General features: G+C 63.4%; 1 long non-coding RNA gene across 1 annotated transcript in view; it reads left to right on the top strand.

Annotated features, from left to right (window-relative positions):
* The window catches only part of LOC112409179 (uncharacterized), a 5712-nt gene extending 662 nt beyond the window's left edge, over nt 1–5050 (top strand). The window contains exons 2-6 of the long non-coding RNA XR_003005113.1: nt 529–658; nt 1257–1382; nt 2518–2671; nt 2852–2936; nt 3854–5050. This is a non-coding gene — a long non-coding RNA (uncharacterized LOC112409179). The remainder of the gene's footprint in view (nt 1–528; nt 659–1256; nt 1383–2517; nt 2672–2851; nt 2937–3853) is intronic.
* Nucleotides 5051–5574: the final 524 nt, after the last annotated feature.

Here is a 5574-nt window from a genome sequence, read left to right as displayed (position 1 = left end):
CCGCCAGGCCCCCCGGGGCGAGGCCTGGACTCGGTCGCGAGCGATTTGGACCCCTGGGGAGTCGAGCCTCCCGGGACGCCCTCGCGGTCGCGGGGACTCGCCTGGGGCGGCGGTGGCTGAGCCCGAGTCCGGCGCCACTGCCGCCTGCGTCCCGTGCGCCACCCGCCCCGGGGACCGGCCGCCTAACTTCTTCCCGGGACGGAGACAGCGCTCGCGCCCCGGGCGGAGGTGGGAGCTCGCTGGGCCGTATCCGGCGAGGGCACCGCTCTCGGCGGCGGCGGCGGCGAGGACACAAGTCCGGAGGAGTCAACCTCGGGGCAAGGAGCCCCCAACCTAGGACTCACCGGGCCCCAGCGGGCGCGGGGGGAGATGCCCATCTTGGGCAGAGGTCCTCTCCTCCGGTTTTCGCGGCCTTGGCGGGACCCTCTGACCCGCGAGCTCCCACCTGGGATCGTGGCTCCAGCAGGTCAAGACCCGAGTGGAAGGAACGCCGGGGCGTGAAGGTAGACCCTTTGCTCTTTCTTCCAGCCAGGCGATTTCTCTGCTGCCTGGGGTGGCGGCGTTGGGGGCTGCGCAGCCGGGGAACTTCCCACCCAGAGGAAAGGCAGCCTCCTCCCCGCTCTTCTCAGCGGCCCCGCACCGCCCCTCACCACCGTGGGTAAGGGGGGGTCTTCAGGTGGGTTAGGGAATTCTCCCCGATCCAAACCTGGCTGGGGGGGTGGCGTCCCCCCTGCCTGCTCCCCACCCCCGCAGGGCACCTCTGAGTTGGCAAATCGGTTCCTTGCCTTATTTTTTGCGGGGGAGGCGTGGGGGGGAATAGGGAGAGAAGTCTTCTGCTTGGCTGGTCTCTGAGAGGCGTTTTGGGGGCCCGAGGTTGCCCCTTCCCGGGCAGGGGCCGAGGAAGCCCCAACTTTCGTTGCACAGACCCTCCAGCCCTGCTTCCTTGATTTCTTCGGGGTGCCAGTCTCGGACCTGTGCCCTGCTCCTACCCACACAGGAACTGGGCTAGGGGCATGGGGCAGTCCCCCCTACCCCCTTTCCACATTTAGCCTCAGAAAATTAAAAAGCCACCATGGGCTGGGAGAGCCTTCGGAGCCGCCTGGGATGTAGCGGTGGTGGTGGTGCGTGGGGAAGACGTGGGCTGGCGCAGAGGCAAGACTGGTCCCTCTGGACCCTCTGCGGGCATCCAGCGAGACCACCAACCGACAAGCCCTCTGGCCCCAGGGAGGCTCAGGACAGCAGTGCTTTGCCCTCAGGGCCGTCAGCTGTTCCGGTGGATGTGCTTCTGTTCCTTGGGCTGGCAGGCTACACCTCACACCTTGGGATTCCAGGACATCGGACAAGGTGCTCAGACCATCTGGCTCCCACAGACGCTAGTGCAGGTGAGGACAGGCCCAAGGTCCAGGTGATACTGGCGTTTGGGACACAGACCCTGGTGTGGTGACTCACTCCAGTGCTCTGTGCCTCCGCCCCACTCCTCCCTCCCTCTGTCTTCCCAGGCAGCCCCTGCCCCCTTCCCCACCTCCCCGGGGCCCTTCCTACCAGCTGCCCATCCTGCCCTGACCTGTCCTGGCCCAAGGCCAAGTCCTACCTGGGACTCTGGGAGCACTGAGCCTCGGGCCCAGGGGGACCAGAGTTGGAGCTGGGGCTGTGCCCACGCCACTGGGCTGGGCAGGCTGGCCTCCTTCCTGCCTGCCCTCCAGCAGCTCCAGCAGGGGGCGGGCAGGGGAAAGAAAGGGAAAGACAAGTTGGACTGGGTCCATTTGGTGTCCAGGAGCAACTTGGACACGGGCTAGGGGGAGGGGCAGGCAGCTGGGGCCCTGGAACATCCGGGGCGGGGTGGGGAGGGCCTCCCCTCTTCCCAGACTGTACTCCGGGGGCTGGGTGCCCACACAGGGAAGGCTTGTCTCCGACCTTTCTGCCACACTGCCCCGTGTGGGGCTTGGTGGGTGGGAGTGCGGTGGGCACGGCCTCTGTCTCCCTATGGGTAGAGCAGCTCCCAGCGCCAGGGAGGTTGACGCTGAGACTTACCACGGGGCGGGTCCGGCCACCCTACAGAGGGCCTCCTGGAGCTTTAGGGAGGAGAAGGGGCAGCGCCGGCACACCTGCCGAAGAGGGTCGCAGAGTGACGGCTGTGTCCTGGCTGTGTCCTTGCCCAGCGTCATAGTGACCTTCTGGGCCCCAGCCCTCCTTGGCTACTGACTCTCTGTCTCCCCTGCCCCCTCCACTGGCCTCCGGATGCTCTGGGAGATCCCAGGCCCTGTCCTGCCTCTGAGCCTCCTCTCATGCTGTTGCCTCTACCCTCCTCCCTCCCCTGGCGACACCCATTTTTTCTCTTCCTCTGCCTTCACCTCCACCTGGGTCCAGCCTGCCCCGTCCCCACTGGGGGAGCTGAACCCTCCCTCCTCGCCCTCCTGTGCCCTCTCCCTTGGTCACAGCCGCGTCCTCAGCCCGGGCATGTTTCACCACTAGTTTCTGTGTCGGCCGCTACTCAGGCCCTGCTGGGATTCTCTGCAGTGACTAACCGGCACCCAGCACCCCGGAGGAGCCCAGTAAACCTTTGTGAAATGAGTACCTGCGTGCAGTGTGGACTAATGGAAAACTTGTTTCGGGCGAACTTCAAGATATTTCATCGTGCCCTTTTGCACGCTGGCAGGCAGCTGTGAGCGAGGTAGGGCGTGTCTGCGACTCGGCAGAGTGAGGACGGGGGCCATGGGCACGCAGTCCCCGGGACGAATCCACCCGTCCCCTGGCCGCTGGCCCATCGGTTTCCCTTCCTGGGATAAGCAGGACCTCCCACGGGTACCCGGGCCGTCCCCCAAATGTGCTGACCCTTTTCTTTTGCTTCAAGAGTGATTTCTTCTTTCCAAACCTCCCCTCTGACCCGACCTCTCTCCACTCCAGCTTGGCTCGGCTGAAGGGTGGACGCCCTGCAGGTGGGTTGGTGGCTGCGGCCTCAGCGGTCTGGGCTTAGAGGTGTCCTTGACACAGAGGGTCTCCATCCCTCTTCATGTGACACACCCCGGCCGGGCACCCTCCCGGGAGCTGACGGTGGGGCCCTGGGGCGGTTGGCCACCTGGGACCCAGGGCCGGAGAGCTTGCTGGGGCCCCAGAGCTTGGATGGAGCAGGTCTGTTGGCAGCATCCCAGGACTGGGGGAGGCCCGGGGCTCCCGGTCGAAGAGAGGGGAAGGCCTGGAGGTGAGGCCCTGGCTGCCTGCTGGTGATCTGGCTGTGTCCTGTCCCTCCCTCTGGCCTCATCTGCACTGCAAGGGGGTTGGATGACTGCTTTCCAATGCCTTCCTGTGCTCTTCCTCCACAATTCCAGAAGGTTCCAGAAGGTTCTAGGAAATCCTCTGGGCCCTGCCCCTGCATGCTGCTCTGGGGCTGATGAGACCCCCACTTGAGGCCAGAAGGTGCCTGTGGCCTCAGGTCCTCAGTATCTGCTCCCAGCCCATCTTTCACCTGCCCCATTCCCGCCACAGCCCTGGGACCTCACATTGTGGCCCATCCCTAACTCTCAAACCCGGCCCGGCTCTGACTTGTTCTGCCCTGAGCTCAGACCCAACTGAGCACCCTCCACGCTGCCTAGTGTTCGGCCAGACCCTGCGGAGGCCGGGCCGACTTCTTGCCCAAGGGCCTGTGTGGGAGGCCGTGGCTGTGGGACCTGCCTGGGGCTAGAGGGGCGGTGGGAGGCTTGGCCACTCGTGTGATGGGCAGACCCTGCTCTGAGCCCTAAAGCTGGCTGGAGAGCCATCTTTGGGGTCAGTCTGTCCTGTCCATCTCTTACCCTCTCTGGAAAAAGGTGGGGTGCAACCGGCCAGCAGACGCCCCCCAATCACTCTGCTTCTCCAGGTCTCAGTTTCCTCGACTGAGAGGTGAGCCTGACGTCGTGGCTGTGCTGTGTTCACGTTACTGACGCCGGGCAGGGCCTGCTGTGCACGTGCGTGCGTGCGTGTCTGTTTCCACCCGGCCTTGTTCTGAAGTGCACTTCAAGCCTCTTGCAGGAAGCCATGGAATAGCACGGGTGCCACAGGTGAGAAGAAAAAGTGCAAACGAGAGGAAGGACCCTCCCCCACTGGGGACCCAGTGCAGCCTCAGCATCCCCCACTGGGCCATGGACCCATCACAGATCTTGCCTTGAACATCCTGGTGGTTAAACCCAATCGGCTATGACTCCCAACGTCCAGAAGACAAAAGTGACAGTCCAGCTGCCCGAAACGTGCGCCTGTGGGTGCGGCCGTGCCGGTCGGCATCCCAGCAATACAGCTTCTGAGGCGAGCCAGCCTGGGTCTCTGAATCCGGGGATCACCCTGGTGCAGACACCCCAGGGCTGTGTGCAAATTAAATGCCGTGAGGCTCGTGGCTGCCAGCGCGGAGGAGCTCAGAGCAGACAGGGACACTTGCCCGGCATTGCTGAGGGCTCAGAGGCAGCCAGTAAAGCGGCGAGGGTAGCAGTGTGCTCTCCGGGGATGGCTCGCCACGGACCCGGCTGTCTTGTGGTGAGAGTGCCCTCCTGAACTGTTTTGGGGCCCCGCCCCCTGCCCCCAGTCCAAGCCCTGGTCCATGCCAGGCTCCCAGAGGGGTCTGGGGTGCACAGTGAGTTAGGCATGGTGTCTGCCCTCCAGGAGCCCCCCAGCCCAGCCAGGTCCCTGGGAGGGGTAGGTGTGCTCGTGGGAAAGGCCCCTTGTCTTCGACGAGACCTTCAGGAGCTGGTGGGAGACGCGAAGGCTCAGGGAAAGCAGGGTCTGTGTGGCTCTGTGTGTCACAGCAGCCTCTGTGTCACTCTACCATGGCCAAGGGGTGTGATCTTGGGCAAGTTGCCTGAACTCTCTGCCTCCATCTCATCATCTATGAAATGGGCAGATCATTCAACCCCACCTTTTAATGAGGTAGGAACTTTTATTACTCCCATTTCATAGATGAGAAAACTGAGGCTCAGAGAGGTGATTTACCTAGGAACACAGAGCTAACGTCTGACTCCAAAACTCACACCCAGTGATTAACAGGAGATATCCAATCAGCGTACTCTGGGAACAGAAGGGGCCTCTACCCGAGGAGGGAGGGGAACTGGGCGGGGGGAGGCTGGGAGGAGGGGATATGTGGCCTCTGAGTTTGATGGGAGCCCTGGGGAAGAGGAGGTCAGCTGTGGTCTTTGAGGACACACTGAGTTGGAGGCGTCTGCAGGTCTCAGGAGAAGATTCCAGCACTGGGCGGGGATGGGGGGTGTTGGGCAGAGGGTCGAGCCTCAGCATGGGCGTAATAAAGCTTTGCTTTTGGAATTTCACACTGTGTGGGGAAAGGTGGTTGCTGACAAGCAGAGGGAACATGGCGGGAGGGATAAACTCCACGGTGCCTTCCCCTTGGTGGAGAAGCCAGTTAACCCCGCGCGGAGCGGGCCGAGTGCTGGGCTGCTGGCCCCGAGCCAGTGCAAACACTTCTCTGAGGATGGCGTTTCCAGGGCCTTTGGGCTGTGGCAGGGTGTGGATGTCCATCGGCCAAGGCCATCCCGTAAGGACCAGGCCTTTCCATCCGAGGGGTCGCTCTCAACCTTTGGAATCTCACAGACTTGATTC

This window comes from Neophocaena asiaeorientalis, unplaced genomic scaffold, assembly GCF_003031525.2.
Source record: "Neophocaena asiaeorientalis asiaeorientalis breed wild unplaced genomic scaffold, Neophocaena_asiaeorientalis_V1.1 scaffold476, whole genome shotgun sequence".
Classification (NCBI taxonomy): domain Eukaryota; kingdom Metazoa; phylum Chordata; class Mammalia; order Artiodactyla; family Phocoenidae; genus Neophocaena; species Neophocaena asiaeorientalis.
The sequence above is the reverse complement of the archived record's forward strand: the minus strand, read 5'-3'. Positions and strand labels throughout refer to the sequence as shown.